The following is a 19,035-nucleotide window of genomic DNA, read 5'->3' on the forward strand; positions in this document are numbered from 1 at the left end:
TGATGCTAGGCTGTGTTTGGTTGCAGTTTGAGATGTTTAAAGTAGCAATTTGGCTTCCACTACGATGTTTGAAATGGTTTATTAGAGCAACGGGTATCTGTGGATATCACCGTCCATCACCTGGCTAATAATGGATACCAGCCCACCGCCGGTCTTAGTTAATCTCAGCGTCGTTGGCCACCGTCACTCCCCCGACGGTGGTTTCAACTATTTTTTATGTTAATTTTTTTCTTTTTTAATTATTCTATTTTCTTATTGGTTCACGACTAAAATCGACACTGAAATGAACACTGAAATGGATGGATACTGAACGACACTCTACTTTAATCAATTTCAAGGTCTATTTTCGACCTTAAAATGAACACCGAAAATGGACTACGGATTCCTTGTGCTCTTACGATAGTGAGACTCGTTATACGGTATATTGATAAAGAAAAAAGTACGTACAAATGTACAATCATATGTATGAACACTATATATTTATACCCCGTTTTACCCACACGATGCTTAACATATAACCTATATTCTACAGTATTATTATTTTTTTTGAAAAGCAAAGAATTTATTAACCATTAAAAGCATACAGGAGGCATAGGAATAAACCCACAAAACAACTCGAGAACTACAGAAACACGACAAATATTCAGGACACTATTACATGCTATACATCAAGTTCTTGAGTTGCAAAGACTGCAGCTCAAAGAAATAAACTAAGGAGCCGTGAGATATATGCTTGGGTTGGTTAACCATACGTGCCAATCGAACTTCCTTCCTCTCGCTCTAGTTGAAATCCAATCGAATGATTTGACTTGTATTTCATTTAGAGCTACCGGGGCATTCCAACGCTTGCTTTCGAACACCATTTTGTTCCGGTTTTTCCAAATGAGATACGCAAAAACCCACAATAAAGCTTGCCAAATTTTTGAGCCAAAACTCGTAGGTGTCACATTTGCAGCTGCCATTCCTCCGAATATTTCTTGTAGACTGAAATGAGAAAAGTTACCCAAGTTCCACCATCTAAAAACACGATCCAAAACGTCAATAACATGTTTACAGAAAATAAGCGCGTGATCTACGGATTCCAAATCATCGTCACAAATTGGGCAACGCACACTATGGAGGTCGATACCCCTTTTGTCTAGTTCGAGCCTCACCGGTATTCTTTTCTTTAACGCCCTCCAAACAAATATCTCTATTTTTTTGGGTACCAGGTTGTTCCGTGTGACGACCCGGAAATTTCCGACCAAATTTAAACTTAATCTTTATATGGTTTCGATACGATAAGCAAAGTCTGTAATGTTGAGTCTCGAAAATTTTGAACTGTTTCATATATCTATTTGACCTTCGACTATTTCCGACGATTCACGAACCACTATCTGTAAATAATATATATATATATATATATATATATATATATATATATATATATATATATATATATATATATATATATATATATATATATATATATATATATATATTAATTTGAAATAGAAACTTATATGAGTTAGTTTATTTGTGTAAATCAAATAATACATGACATTACTATAAATCTATCTATATATGAAAAGTATATTGAATATATATAATTTAAAATTTGTTTAATAAACGCTTGTAGCACTCGTTTACCATCTTGATGATTATTAATCAAGTTAAAAACGAACTTATATGATTTTAAAATAAAAAGTGATCCGAAAATGAGTTATATAAGTTACTAGGTTTTGAGTCCGTGCGTTGCACGGCTGCTCAAAAATAGTTGCAAATTAGTTATATATAGATAGATATAGATATAGACTTTATAATCTATAAGGAGCTACAACAATTAAAGACTATGTAATACTACCAAAACATTAGAGTTCATAAGAAGTGTCATATATAATATTTTTTTTTTCTTTAGTTCTCTTATTTTATTGATTTGGGTTCCGGTATAGAAGTAAAAGACACAAACTTTAACTTACACCGGAAAATCAACAATAATTCCTTAAAATATCTATTGGATGAGTGAGCATATGATTTAGTACGTTCGGTTAAAAATAAATATAGAGGCATATAGACTATAGCCAAAAATACGAAAACACAAAAAAAGGGATTTAAATTAATAATATAAATAAACACATACGGTTTGAAACACTTGGATCTTCTCCCTGAATCTCCTATGATACACTTCTACTCAGGAAAAAGTCCATTGCTTTTCCTTTCACACTTCACTGTTTTTTGTTAACGATGGTCATAAAAACTATTAATGACAAAAAATTTATCCTTTGATCGATTGATATAACATCTTGAAATTGGAAAGGGAATAGAGATAGAGATGAGGTTTGTTAAAAAAGAACCAGGGAGTTTTGTTTTGTTTATTTTTTTTTTTTTTGTTAAATCAATGTATTTATTAATTTATATTGACCTCCAAGTTGTTGTTATTTAATAAATTTCTTTAATTAGTTTTAATCATAACCATTGAAGTTTTGACAGCTGTAAATTACTCATGTCATGTTGTGCTAGTAATTCGGATATAATGACAATTAGGATAAAACAAACTCTCTTTTATATAATATATAGATATAGATAGATAGGCTTATTAAAAGTATATTTAGGATCTAATTATTTAATTTTAAGACTTTTTATATTTTGCCCATAAATGAGAGGGACCGTTGATGTAATTTTTATTTATTAAATTAATGAATGAATTTTATACCATAATGACCAAAATAAATAAATAAAGTTAATTTAAAAATATGAGATTTTTCTGAATACTTTTATACGCCACTAATTGTCAACGGAGCACGATAAAGTCCGTGTGATAAAACTTTCAGTAGATATGACCAAAAATCTCCCCGACTTCTTAATGTGTTTGAATTTACATGCTTTAAACCTTTTTATTATTATATTATAATTATTATTATATTATATATTATATAAATATAATTATATATAAATATATGTATGTATCGATATATAGAAGAAGAAAGAGTTTAACACAACAAAACCCACCATCATGTATCTCTCCCTCTCCACTTGATTAGGCAGTTTCCACAATCTTCCCCCTCACACCGCCGGCTGCCACCATGAACCACCACCATCGCCGGACACCCAAAATTATTTTTTTTATCTTCTTTCTCGTTCTCTACTAACCCGTCACCATGACAATCACATTCCTCCTTTTTGTTATCATCAAACCGCTCAAGAATCATCACCTTCGGCCACCCAAACCATCGTCACCACCACCACACCTGCATCATCATTATTAATATTTTTTTTTTTGTCGAAAAACTTCATCACCATTAAAATATCCAAACGTTTCTGTTTCTAATCTACTCGCCGGTTCACAGAATGAATACAATCATATGTTACTGCCATAGCGATGATATTCCAGCCTCTTTACTTTCTGTTTAACAAAGAAGGTGAGGAAGGAGATGAGCAGTAAAATGATAATGGTTAACTGCTGTTGTAATACTACTCTCGTCCGTTTGAGCATATGATAATGATACGTGACCATGATGAAGATGGTGTCACCGTGTTAACGTTAATGATGATGAAGAATAATGGTGATGATATCGTGATGATGGTGATAACGATATGATGATGATGATGATGATGATGCTTGATGATGATGATGATGATGAGGTGTTTAAATGATGATGATAAATGGTGTCGATGATGATAGATGATGATACATGATGAAGTTGCAAAGAGTATGATGATGATCGTGATATTGAAGATGATGATGAAAGTTGTAGAAGAAAAATGAAACAGAAATTAAATGGGTTTTAAGTTAAGAAGAAAAAGAAAACTGAATAAAAGGGGTTAAAAGAATTTAGGTATGAAGTATTTCGAAAAGAATCATATAGATCAGTGGTTTGGGCGTTTGATAAGAGAACAAGAGGTCCTGAGTTCGAACCCAGGCCACTACAATAATTTTTTTATTATCAAGAAAAGCTGTTGGGTTTGTGGTTGCTGTTGGGCCGTATACTTGTTGGGCTTCTATCTAGGCCGAGGGATTAATGGGAATGACGGAACGAATGAAGATGATGTAGTGGTATGATATCGCATTGATAATACATGTTGAACTTTTGATGATGGGAAATGAAACGAGGTTAAATAGGTTTAAGAGGGTATTAAAACAGAAATGCAAGAACAGTGGGCTGGTTAGGCGTGTTGTGGGAAAGGAGAGGTTGCGGGTTCGAGTCTCGTCGTGTGCAGTTTATTTTTTTTGCCTATTTTGAGGTAGTTACTTATTATTATTATTATTATTATTATTATTATTATTATTATTATTATTATTATTATTATTATTATTATTATTATTATCTTTATTATTATTTGTGATGACCCGGAAAATTCTAGTCAAATTTAAACTTAATCTTGTATGATTAACGTTTCCGGCACGATAAACAAAGTCTATGAAGTTAAATCTCAAAATTTTGAACTGTTCAATTAACCTTCGATTGTTCTCAACGAAACGCGAACAATTATATATAGATACATATACTATAACTTGAAAATGTAACAAAGTGTTGAGGATATGATACTGTGCATTAAACTTATTGGTTTGATTATCTGATTGATATATTTAACTACAGAGTTAAAAGATTATGCCAAATGATTCTAGTAAAAGATATTTACTGAGTCTCTTAAGAATTATGATATTATTACGTGTCTCTGTTGAGAGGTCCACGTTGATTTGAGAAATCATTCATTTTTAACGGTATTCGGAATAAATGGTGAATTATTTGTTTAAATAACGTAATTTGGACACATACAATAATAAGGAATATTAACTGATAAGAATTAATTATATGAATAACTTGCGATACGTATTTTAAAACGTGTTTATAAATATTGAGAATAGATATTAACTTGGTTATGAAACGTTTGATAAATACTATTATATTAATAAATAACGAGACAATGATTTATAGAAGTAAATGACCAAAATACTCGAAAGTTTAAGATATACTTTGGGTGGTATAATTTAGGGATAATTTAAGGCTATATTTTGACAAAGGTACGTGTCCCAGAATGTAAATTACAAGTTTTCTCAGCGTACGAAGGGACACTCAAAAAACCGGAACCGGGACATAAGTCGCGTAACAACGTACGACTTATCAGAATAAAAATTACAAGTTAACTATGCATGTGAATTTAATATAATATATAATTAATTATATAAATTAAATATATTATATATATTATTAATAATTATGTCGACAAACAAAAATACAAAAAAATGTGAGCTGGATTTTGGGGCCATGCGATCGCATGGAAAATAGGCATAAAACCCATGCGATCGCATGGGGTCAGATTTCAGGAAAAGTTTATAAATTGAATCCGTTTTGCTTCGAGACACACACACACCAATCCATCTATCTCCCTCTATAATATATATTTATATATTATTATTATTATTATTATTATTATTATTATTATTATTATTATTATTATTATTATTATTATTATTAATTAATTAATATTATAATTAATTTTAATACTATTAGTAGTATTATTATTAATTAATATTATACATAAAATACTACGACGTGGTCATGAGCGTGTCACTTCAAAACAAGTTTTTCGAGCGGGATAAAGCTAAGGAAACTATGGGTTATAGCTATGGAGGTTAGGGGTAATATTTGTGGGTAATATTCACAAGTCAAACCTAGTGTTTATCATCTCCGTTACGTCTACATACTTTTCTGAAATATTGAATCACAATAATAATACGTAAGCATTTATATTTTATATTTTATAAATTAATTGTGTATCCATGTCTAGTGCTCGAGTATATATATTTATACAGGCTTGTATGCTAAATTTCGTCGTTAAACAGTTTATAATGAATCACGAATTAAATACATATATTATTGGTAAAAGATATATGATATACATGTTTTTGGAAAGCTGGCGAAAAATCAATAACTTTTCATTTAGAAATCGCGTAATTTCGATGAACGAAACAAAAGATATGGTCAACTGAATTATAATTGACGTTAATTGGAATTGCTTTTGAATCTGCAATTAATATTTAAACAACTTGTTGGTAAGATTGATAAATTGAATTTTTGAATATTACCAACCGAGTAAATGAATCCTTATATAAGGTACGTCTCGTTTTGTTGAACTATTGTTAAAATTCACCTTTCGAAACGACTTTGGATAACTTTTATATGTCGATCTCGAGCATTAGGATTGTGATACACTATGACCATACCTAGCTTGTTAAACATTTATTGACCAACATATCTTCTCTAGGTTGAGATCTACGGTTATTTGGGTATTCCGAGTTTCGATCACATTTTGGTGAACAACTTTATGTGCTGCTAAGGTGAGTTTCATATGCTCACTTTTTAATTGCTTTTGCAATCTATATTTTTTGGGCTGAGAATACATGCACTTTATTTTAAACGCAATAGATACAAGTACATACTAAATTCTACACCGAGTTTGAACCGAAAATCCCTTAGCTTTGGTAACTAGTAACTGCCGGTTATAAGAACTGGTGGGCGCGAGTAGTTATATATGGATCCATAGGGCTTGACATCCCCGTCTGTTCCAGGTATAGAAACTCTAGCCTGAACTATAAAACAGACGTATGCTATTTGAATTTAGTACACGTTGGTTTGCGTGTATTGTGCATGTTGGTTGCATGTAAGTTAAAACATGGGTACTTATTATAGACGTTAAAGCTTAGTTACCAGGGTGCTCAATCTTGTAGAATCTTTTGATAAACGTTTCAGGTGAAACAACTGAAATCTTGTGATCCACCTTTATATACAGATTATACGAAACATTAAAACTATGAACTCACCAACCTTTGTGTTGACACTTGTTAGCATGTTTATTCTCAAGTTCCCTAGAAGTCTTTCGATGTTTGCTTATATGTTAGACAAGCTATGTGCATGGAGTCTTACATGGCATATTTTTCAAGGAAACGTTGCATTCACCAAATCATCACCATGTATCTTATTTTGACTGCATTGTCAACGGAAGTACTATTGTAAATTATTATTTACGGTGATTGTCTATATGTAGAAATCATCAGATGTCGAAAACCTTTGATTTAAATATTCATTTATGGTGTGCCTTTTCAAAAGAATGCAATATTTACAAAACGTATCATATAGAGGTCAAATACCTCGCAATGAAATCGATGAATGACGTGTTCGTCCATATGGATTTGGAGCGATCGTCACAGTTGGTATCAGATCGTTGGTCGTAGCGAATTTGGTCTTGCATTAATGTGTCTAACTGATAGATGTTAGGATGCATTCGTAAGTCTGGACTTCGACTGTGTCTGCATGTCATAAGTTTTACTTATCATTTCTAGTCAAAGACACGTTTTACTGCATTGATTGCATGATAGTATATAGACAAAATTAGTATCTTAGTGTATCTGCTAATTTATATCTCAGCGTATATGTTACTGTTAACTTTGCCTGACAGCTTTCGAAAAGTTCCTCCGTAATTTACGGACAACTTGTATTATATATATGTATTCTATGTAATTAGAATATCATCTGATATCCAAAAATCAATTTATATCAAAAATCCTTTATCCAAACCGTGTAAGATGAATTCCGCATCTAGTTCGAATTCCTCAGATGCTGACAGCTATTCCGATATGGATTTTCACTCAAACTCCGAAGGTAGTGTAACCGGAATGGATCAACCAATTAGCCATCATCTATTCTGGATGGATTGGGGATGGGTTCGTAGCCTCCTCAATCATTGGAGACAGGAAGAAGGTGATCCCTTCCATCCACCAAATTTCCCTCTTGGCGAAGAACCTGAAGCACTTACCGGCGAACTTGTTCGTAATACCATTTTCTCTCTCATTTCCAGAGTTTCTCATCATGATTATACACTACATCGAATTTTAGATCTTATTTATCCGCTCATCGGAACCGATCATCCTGGTATAATAGAAGAAGTCAACGAGCTTCGCGCTCGGGTAGTGACTTTGAAGAATATAGTGCGAATGTTACAAACACCACCAGCAGCACCAGCAGCATAATTAGTATCACCTTCATCAACACCAACATGATCATTACCACCACCAACAACCACATCCGCATCACACGCCTCAACATCACAAACTGTACCTCGGATATCAACATCATACGCACTATAGATACCAAGGAGTATCAACAACAACAAACGATGAAGTATGGATTCATAACTTCATCGGAGAAACATTCTGCGGTGATTATGTAATCTCTAAAGTCATAGAGATTATCTATTCTAGCCTTAACCATAAATCAGATAGAGTAGAAACCCTGATCGGAATGGTGTATGATTTACAAGCTAAACTTGTTATACCACAACATTAACAACACCGTCAGCCTCACCAGCACAGTCAGTGCTGTCAACATCGTCAGAATCAGCAGCACCTCTAACATCATAAGCTCCGTCAGTTCAAGAAAGCACTGTGGAAAATCATTACGAGTCAATAACGCGTATATTGTATCAACGAGTTATGAAATATTAACTCATTCCTTCTGAATAATTTATATGTATATCTTATATATATAAATTTTTAAAACTATAATAAATCTTTCTGTACTAAGCTATTATGTATGGAACTTAACTACTCAGTTAATTCATAGTAATAATATGCTATGATGTACATTCTTCGTTAGCAACTTAATCATCGTTAACTACAATCTTTGTTTCAAATTCAATGAATTTCATTTCATAATAAATCAAGTGTATTATTCAATAACATGTCTGATTTTACACTTTCATCTTCGGTACCCTCGAAACTTTCTAGACAACATCATTCGTACCTTGAAAAGTTAACGAGAGTACTATGAGCACCAACATCCTTCACCAAGGAATAAGAATAAATAATGAAGTATTGATTTCATTAATACTCTGCAAGATTATGTAATCTTTAATATTTTAGAGATTATTCATTTCTAAGTCAAGCCAAAAATCAAATGAGCTTAATATGATATTAACTCATTAAATCTGAATTACATCCGAAGAAAATATACATACAGATATTTTCATAAAGACTGTAATGAAAATTCTTTTGTACAAAATATTAATTGTGAAATCTTTAACGGGTAGGTAATACTCGGAAAATATATAAGTTCACAATTAATATGTTACATTGTACATTCTTCAATTTTGATTCAAAAATCATTAACTATACTCACTATTTTCACAACGATATACAATCGTTTTCATACAAGTTCAATTACGTATTCTGATATATTGACGAATCAGAATCCAAGTCATAACTCTGAACCAGTAACATCATTCTTAGATCTCTACATCTTTCAAAGCTATACTTTGACTTCAAAACTGTGCAAGATCCTTTAGCGTTGTTAATATCGAAAATAATCTTGCCATCCTTTTCAAAGTATCCAGTTTTATCACACTTTCAACTAGTCAACTTTGATTTTTCAGATTAGCCTTATTGTAACCTTGACATATACGTTCTTGTTACTGGGGAACCTTTCATGTTCCACCACATTAGCAGTAAATTTACCAACAATTTCATTTATCCTTGACCTTCCAAAAAAAAATCCTTATACTCATTGAAATCCTATTATGTACTCATCCACATCTAGTAACAATAATGGTCATACGAATTATCTGGAATTAGCAATCAGTATTTTGAAATTTTGCAGCACGTCTACGCCAACAGTTATATGAGTACATATAACGTCTACCTCCTAGACTTACATACTTCGAATGTGAAGTTTTTGAAAAACACCCTGAACTGCGAACTAGTTCTCGAAATGCTGATGAAGCAGCAAAAACTGTAAACGACTTTAACAGTCAAAAGTTTGATGATAAAGAATGGTATGGTGGTAAAGCTGAGAAAAAGAGAAAGTTTGGAACTGGAAAACGGATTGAGCAAAGTATGAAGGAGGCTGTGGATAAATCACAAAGACTGAACCTGCCTTCAAAGAATCCAAATGATTCAGTGTCTGCTGAAATACTTAGAAAATACCTTACTCTTTACTCTAAAACCTTTACGGACAATATTCTTCATCATCATCATTATCTTAAATATTCTAAGATATCATCATATCTTTCATTATAAATATCCTCAATATTTCTGAGGATAATTTCGTGACTATTTGAAATTATTCATTCCTTCACGCTATCTGTGTTGCATCATAACAGAGACTGTGTTAGTTTCTAAATTCTGAAAAATTCGAATTTAAAATATGAATGTTTTGAAGTAGTGTTGGGAACTGAAGCATGAATTAGTATAATATAATGACACTTGATCAATGTGATTATATTACAGTAAGTCATGCTGAGTTTCTAATGGAACGTGATAAAGGTTCACAGATCACACCCTCATCATGAACCATGTTACATAACTCTTTCATTCTATATAATCTCTAAATATATCAAGAAAATATACTTCTTGATGATTCGGTCTTTTCCAGATATTCTGGTAATTTGACAAATCAAGATCGTGCCATTACAATTTATTTCTTAGAACATTAATTATTTTCATCCGAAATTCATACCTACAAATTCTGGACCATTATCCGCTTGACATAAGGTCGGGAAGAGAAATCGAAAGCATGTAGCTCTGAAATAAAAAGGAGAATATAATCCCGATAACAACTCTGAAATTTACAAACCGTGTATATCAATGCGTATAGCAATATAAAGACACGGGAGAATGAAAAACACTATAACACCAAGGTAATGGTAAAAGAAAGTAACTTCCTCTGGTGGTAGATGAAAAAGAAGAATGACAGATATAAAAGTTAGGATTATATCAAGAATCAGAACTGGATGAAGCATTTCACAATCTTTTGGAAGTATGAAATGAGGAAGAAGATGTAGGAGTGGTGAAAATAATAAAACAGAAAAGGTCAATTTATAGCGAAATAACAGACAGAGCAATCAAGACAGATGACCGCATATAATTAAAGAAGATCTTAATCTCCTTAATTCCCGAAGAATCAAATCTTATTTAGATTATGAAGACTTTCTATTCCTTAAATTCCGGAAATCAATCGTTACTACGTCAAGAGATAAGACGCATCTCTATTCTCTATTTCACTTTTGTCATAACCCGACCTTAACCATAAGGACGAATACAATAACATATGATTTCATCGCGAGGTATTGACCTCTATATGCGACATTTTTCAAAAACTGCATTCGTTTTTACAATACAAACCATAGCTTTTATTACAAATACAAGGTTTAAACAACTTAATAATGATTATCGTTTAGCGATAATCTTAGACTTACAAACTTTACATGTGATAATAACAATACGACTTCCAACATATTTTACATTAAAATCCTCCGATATGCAGTTTTATTTTTGACACAAATATGCATACTCAAGATCTTGCTTAAATTCAACATGTTGCAGCGGAAGCTTTTAGTTATCACCTGAGAATAAACATGCTTAAAACGTCAACATAAAGTTGGTGAGATATAGGTTTAATGCCGGCAGCGTTATAAATATAGACCACAAGATTTCATATATAAACGTTTTAATAAAAATATTCTAAGTTGTTGAGCACTTGATAACCATACTTAACATTTAATCAACGTCGCATATTCCCTTTATTATGAAATCTTACTACACCGTACCAAGTGTAGTCACCAAAACGAAGTACCGTACAACCGTTGAATACTGGTCGTCCAGTCCGGTTGGGGTTGTCAGGCCCGATAGATCTATCAACATGATTCGCGTTTACAATACTCATGTAAATAGTAGTTACCAAGTTACAGGGAAGTATGTCAGTGGTACAACTCAACGTAGAATATATATTTTTAATCACTTGTGTCCATAACGTAAATCATAAAATGCATGTATTCTCATCCCGAAATATTTAGAGTTTAAAAGTGGGACTATATACTCACTTTTGTCTTGAAGGTATTTAACTCGACTTGGTCTCCGATAGATATCACGAACCTAACCATATATATAATATATCAACATATTTTCTTTTTAAGTAATCGTTACATATATATATATATATATATATATATATATATATATATATATATATATATATATATATATATATATATACTTTTAATACTTTTAATATTTTCTTAGTCCGTAGTTAGCAGTCCGATGTTAGTGGTCCACAATTAGTTGCTTAAATAAAATAAATAAAGACCCCATCGTATTCGTATTGATCAGAATTAATCTCGACCCATGGTACCATGTTGTCAAGTGACGTGTTGCGTACATAAAGTACCGTGTTGTCAAATGACGTGTTACGTACAATCATGAGGTCTTATGATTAATCTTCTCGTGTTGTTTACGGGTGGTCCTGAAATATATAAAATCAAATCATAAGTAAATATATATTAAATATTATGTAAATTAGCCAAGATATGATTAATCCGATTTTGTCATAATATGATATATTACAGGTCTTGAAGTATTTTAAAAAAATCAAATTAGAAGGATCTATTTAGTTTGCGAACAAGTTTGAAATCACTCAAACTATGTTCTTGTTGTTAAAATTTTACAACACAAAATAAGATAGCTATATAAATATGAATCGAATAAGGTTATGAATAAGGTTACTACCTCAAGTTACTTGGACAAAGCTACTGGAAAAGGTAAGAAAAATCTTGGAATTAAAAGAGTGGTGGAGTGGGATTGAAAGATTGGAAGTAATCTCCTTGAAATCGGATGACTATATTGATACGTTCTTGAATAGGTAAATGAAGAGAGATTAGGGAGTGAATTAACTTGAAAGAAAATTGGAAATGAAATTGTATGTGTGTGTGTGCAAAATAGCATGATTATAGAATGGATATATAGGAGATTTAGTTTGTTTTCTTGCACAAAAGTCACACATGAGGTTAAATGGCTGGTTCCCACATGTAACATCATGTCTAGTGGCTGATCATTGAAGTTTATTGTTGGTATATACCAATAGTAAATACGTATAGAAGCTGGGTATGATACGGTTACATATACCCTAGATATACTTGTAGAAGTTTTGAGGAATCGGAACGAGAATTCAAATATGGACGGGTTTATAACTGTAAAAGAGGCTCAAAACTGGGCTTTTATTTTTGGGTCAAACCGGGCCAAAATAAAATTTGAAGACATTTTTAATAAAGCAATGTTAGCCCAAAAAAAAAATTTCCAAGCTGACCAGGTCAGCTCGACCCCAGCCAGGAGCTCTGCCCCTTGGACCCCGCCAGGGGTTGCCACCCCTTGGACCCCGCTTATCGGGGGCGCTGCCCCCGAACCCCCGTCATAATCAAGATAAGTTCAAACAAGTGTGCACTCCACACTTCCCCAAACTTGTTCGATATTTATCAAGATTATTTTGGTTACAAATTAATCCCATTACACTTAAATCATATTGGTGACATAGATCACCAACACATTATAGATTGTAAGTATATATGTCAAAGAACGTTACATATAGTTATCGTTTTGAAAACTTAAGTTAGTGGTCTCAAAGTATACTTATAACTCATTGTTGTTAGTTCACAATGAAATGTTAAACCATCCTTAAATCATGTTAAATATGTATAGATATGTACATATACATAATCGTATAATTATCGTGTGTTATATAGTTAGTGATATCATCGGTCAAATTGGACGGTCAAACGTTGTGTGAAACTCTTTTCAAAAACATAAGTCTCAACAGTTTGGATTGCTTATCATGTTGGTAAGGTTTATTTTATGTAAATATTAATCTCATAAGTATAAAACGATCGGAAAAATCCAGGTCGTTACAACTTTATTACGATAACTTCCCTCATACGCTTCAAGTAATTGGATTGTTTTATCCATATTATTCAACGGTGATAAAACTCTATATATCGACTCATATTCGTCATAAAAACATTTTTATTGTTAGCCATGACAACCTCACTCAAATTTCGGGACAAAATTTCTTTAACGGGTAGGTACTGTGATGACCCGGAAAATTCTGGCCAAATTTAAACTTAATCTTGTATGATTAACGTTTCCGACACGATAAACAAAGTCTATGAAGTTAAATCTCAAAATTTTGAACTGTTCAATTAACCTTCGATTGTTCTCAACGAAACGCGAACAATTATATATAGATACATATACTATAACTTGAAAATGTAACAAAGTGTTGAGGATATGATACTGTGCATTAAACTTATTGGTTTGATTATCTGATTGATATATTTAACTACGGAGTTAAAAGATTATGCCAAATGATTCTAGTAAAAGATATTTACTGAGTCTCTTAAGAATTATGATATTATTATGTGTCTCTGTTGAGAGGTCCACGTTGATTTGAGAAATCATTCATTTTTAACGGTATTCGGAATAAATGGTGAATTATTTGTTTAAATAACGTAATTTGGACACATACAATAATAAGGAATATTAACTGATAAGAATTAATTATATGAATAACTTGCGATACGTATTTTAAAACGTGTTTATAAATATTGAGAATAGATATTAACTTGGTTATGAAACGTTTGATAAATACTATTATATTAATAAATAACGAGACAATGATTTATAGAAGTAAATGACCAAAATACTCGAAAGTTTAAGATATACTTTGGGTGGTATAATTTAGGGATAATTTAAGGCTATATTTTGACAAAGGTACGTGTCCCAGAATGTAAATTACAAGTTTTCTCAGCGTACGAAGGGACACTCGAAAAACCGGAACCGGGACATAAGTCGCGTAACAACGTACGACTTATCGGAACAAAAATTACAAGTTAACTATGCATGTGAATTTAATATAATATATAATTAATTATATAAATTAAATAAATTATATATATTATTAATAATTATGTCAACAAACAAAAATACAAGAAAATGTGAGCTGGATTTTGGGGCCATGCGATCGCATGGAAAATAGGCATAAAATCCATGCGATCGCATGGGGTCAGATTTCAGGAAAAGTTTATAAATTGAATCCGTTTTGCTTCGAGACACACACACACCAATCCATCTATCTCCCTCTGTAATATATATTTATATATTATTATTATTATTATTATTATTATTATTAATTAATATTATAATTAATTTTAATACTATTAGTAGTATTATTATTAATTAATATTATACATAAAATACTACGACGAGGTCATGAGCGTGTCACTTCAAAACAAGTTTTTCGAGCGGGATAAAGCTAAGGAAACTATGTGTTATAGCTATGGAGGTTAGGGGTAATATTTGTGGGTAATATTCACAAGTCAAACCTAGTGTTTATCATCTCCGTTACGTCTACGTACTTTTCTGAAATATTGAATCACAATAATAATACGTAAGCATTTATATTTTATATTTTATAAATTAATTGTGTATCCATGTCTAGTGCTCGAGTATATATATTTATACAGGCTTGTATGCTAAATTTTGTCGTTAAACAGTTTATAATGAATCACGAATTAAATACATATATTATTGGTAAAAGGTATATGATATACATGTTTTTGGAAAGCTGGCGAAAAATCAATAACTTTTCATTTAGAAATCGCGTAATTTCGATGAACGAAACAAAAGATATGGTCAACTGAATTATAATTTACGTTAATTGAAATTGCTTTTGAATCTGCAATTAATATTTAAACAACTTGTTGGTAAGATTGATAAATTGAATTTTTGAATATTACCAACCGAGTAAATGAATCCTTATATAAGGTACGTCTCGTTTTGTTGAACTATTGTCAAAATTGACCTTTCGAAACGACTTTGGATAACTTTTTTATGTCGATCTCGAGCATTAGGATTGTGATACACTATGACCATACCTAGCTTGTTAAACATTTATTGACCAACATATGTTCTCTAGGTTGAGATCTACGGTTATTTGGGTATTCCGAGTTTCGATCACATTTTGGTGAACAACTTTATGTGCTGCTAAGGTGAGTTTCATATGCTCCCTTTTTAATTGCTTTTGCAATCTATATTTTTTGGGCTGAGAATACATGCACTTTATTTTAAACGCAATGGATACAAGTACATACTAAATTCTACACCGAGTTTGAACCGAAAATCCCTTAGCTTTGGTAACTAGTAACTGCCGGTTATAAGAACTGGTGGGCGCGAGTAGTTATATATGGATCCATAGGGCTTGACATCCCCGTCTGTTCCAGGTATAGAAACCCTAGCCTGAACTATAAAACAGACGTATGCTATTTGAGTTTAGTACACGTTGGTTTGCGTGTATTGTACATGTTGGTTGCATGTATGTTAAAACAGGGGTACTTATTATAGACGTTAAAGCTTAGTTACCAGGGTGCTCAATCTTGTAGAATCTTTTGATAAACGTTTCAGGTGAAACAACTGAAATCTTGTGATCCACCTTTATATACAGATTATACGAAACATTAAAACTATGAACTCACCAACTTTTGTGTTGACACTTGTTAGCATGTTTATTCTCAGGTTCCCTAGAAGTCTTCCGCTGTTTGCTTATATGTTAGACAAGCTATGTGCATGGAGTCTTACATGGCATATTTTTCAAGGAAACGTTGCATTCACCAAATCATCACCATGTATCTTATTTTGACTGCATTGTCAACGGAAGTACTATTGTAAATTATTATTTATGGTGATTGTCTATATGTAGAAATCATCAGATGTCGAAAACCTTTGATTTAAATATTCATTTATGGTGTGCCTTTTCAAAAGAATGCAATGTTTACAAAACGTATCATATAGAGGTCAAATACCTCGCAATGAAATCGATGAATGACGTGTTCGTCCATATGGATTTGGAGCGATCGTCACATTATTATTATTATTATTATTATTATTATTATTATTATTATTATTATTATTATTATTATTGTTGCTGTTATAAGTATTATTGTTATTATTATTAAAAATATATGTATTATTATTAATATCATCATTATTATTATTAATATGATTATTAGTGTCGTTATTATTATTAAACTTGTTAATATTATTATCAATCTTACTAAAAATTATTTTTTTTTATCACTAAAAACTATATTATTACAAATAGATATTTTTATATAAAAATACATTACACTATATTATTATTATTATTAAAAAGATATTAATTAAACTATATACAAAAGATATCAATTAATGTATAAAAATATATTTTTATCATATATAAACCTTAATATACATTTTTATTATTTATGATAAATAATAGTTATATAAAACATATAAATTAAATATATTAAATTTATCTAAATAACGTATAGTATAACCAGTATGCTATTAATAACAATATATATATATATATATATATATATATATATATATATATATATATATATATATATATATATATATATATATATATATATATAATTGCACGAGTACGATTATATGTTTTAATATATATATGAATAATATAGGTTCGTGAATCCGAGGCCGACCCTGCATTTTTCAGTTGTTCAATGTCGTCATATGTATTTTTACTACAAAATACAATACTGTGAGTTTCATTTGCCTTTTTACCCTTTATATTTTTGGGCTGAGAATACATGCGCAATTTTTATAAATGTTTTACGAAATAGACACAAGTAATCGAAACTACATTATATGGTTGAATGATCGAAGCCGAATATGCCCCTTTTGCTTGGTAACCTAAAAATTAGTAAACTGATCTACTAATTGACGCGAATCCTAAAGATAGATCTATTGGGCCTAACGAACCCCATCCATGGTTGCGGATGCTTTAGTACTTCGATGTTGTTTTATATCATGTCCGATGGATGTCCCGGAATGATAGGGGATATTCTTATATGCATCTAGTTAATGTCGGTTACCAGGTGTTCAATCCATATGAATGATTATTTTTGTCTCTATGCATGTGACGTATATTTATGAGAAATGGAAATGAAAATCTTGTGGTATATTAAAATGATGGAAATGATTATTTATGTTAAACTAATGAACTCACCAACCTTTTGGTTGACACTTTAAAGCATGTTTATTCTCAGGTATGAAAGAAATCTTCCGCTGTGCAATTGCTCATTTTAGAGATATTACTTGGAGTCAATCATGACATATTTCAAAAGACGTTGCATTCGAGTCGTTGAGTTCAACAAGATTATTATTAAGTTATTGATAGTTTGGATATATTAGGAAATAGTATGCATGTCTGTCAACTTTCGATGTGATGAATGTTTGTCTTTGAAAAACGAATGCAATGTTTGCAAAATGTATCATATAGAGGTCAAATACCTCGCAATGTAATCATATGTTATTATATTCGTTCTTATGGATTAGGACGAGTCTTTACATTCAGAAGAGTATTCACTTGATTGATGCTCGATGAGAGTATCTGCTTGTCGATCTCAGAAGCTAGGATTTTGACCTTGAAATTTCCATCCGATGACATAGACCAAAACCATTTGTCCTGCTGCCTGCGATTAAAATTAAACGAAGATAATAAGTTGGTTAGAGCTTCAAATTCCCCCGCCGCACGACCTGACGGACATCTCCTCCCTCGGTCATACGGTCTTTAACAGATATGTGGGCTGCTTCTACAGTATTAAACATTTTATTTTATTTTCTTTATAAAATAACTTGAACATTGACAATGCCGAGGTCAATACTCTTGATCTAAGCACCAATCTCTAGTTTTTCTTATTAAAGTATTTTGAATTTGTATGATTTAGAGGTGTCACAAAAGCATAAATCATCAAATCCCAAAATTTTAGTAGAGTAATATTTAGCTATATATTAAAATTAAATTGAATATCAGAATGAATATTCTCCGATGTCGTTTACGTTCGTAGAAGATTTTTAAAAAGGAATTATATTTTAAGTTAAAAATTGACAATTAGTATTGAACTAGTTTTCGAACCCTCGCTTCGCGCCGGGGTTCGATTTTTAATATATTTTATTGTGTTTAGTTACGAAGTCTGCGAGTGAAAAATCAACATATATGAAAAGTACCCTAAATATTTAGCGTTTTTTTAAAAGTGTCCGTTTTGCGTATAGTTAGCGACATTGTGTTCATAAAATTATTTCGAGTTTAAGGATGGTGTCGGAAAAATTTAACTCGTTGCGAGCGAGAAGATATGACTTGTTGAATATTTGAGTGGAGTTTATTTAAGAGATTT

The sequence above is a fragment of the Rutidosis leptorrhynchoides genome, chromosome 9 (genome assembly GCF_046630445.1).
Source record: "Rutidosis leptorrhynchoides isolate AG116_Rl617_1_P2 chromosome 9, CSIRO_AGI_Rlap_v1, whole genome shotgun sequence".
NCBI lineage: Eukaryota > Viridiplantae > Streptophyta > Magnoliopsida > Asterales > Asteraceae > Rutidosis > Rutidosis leptorrhynchoides.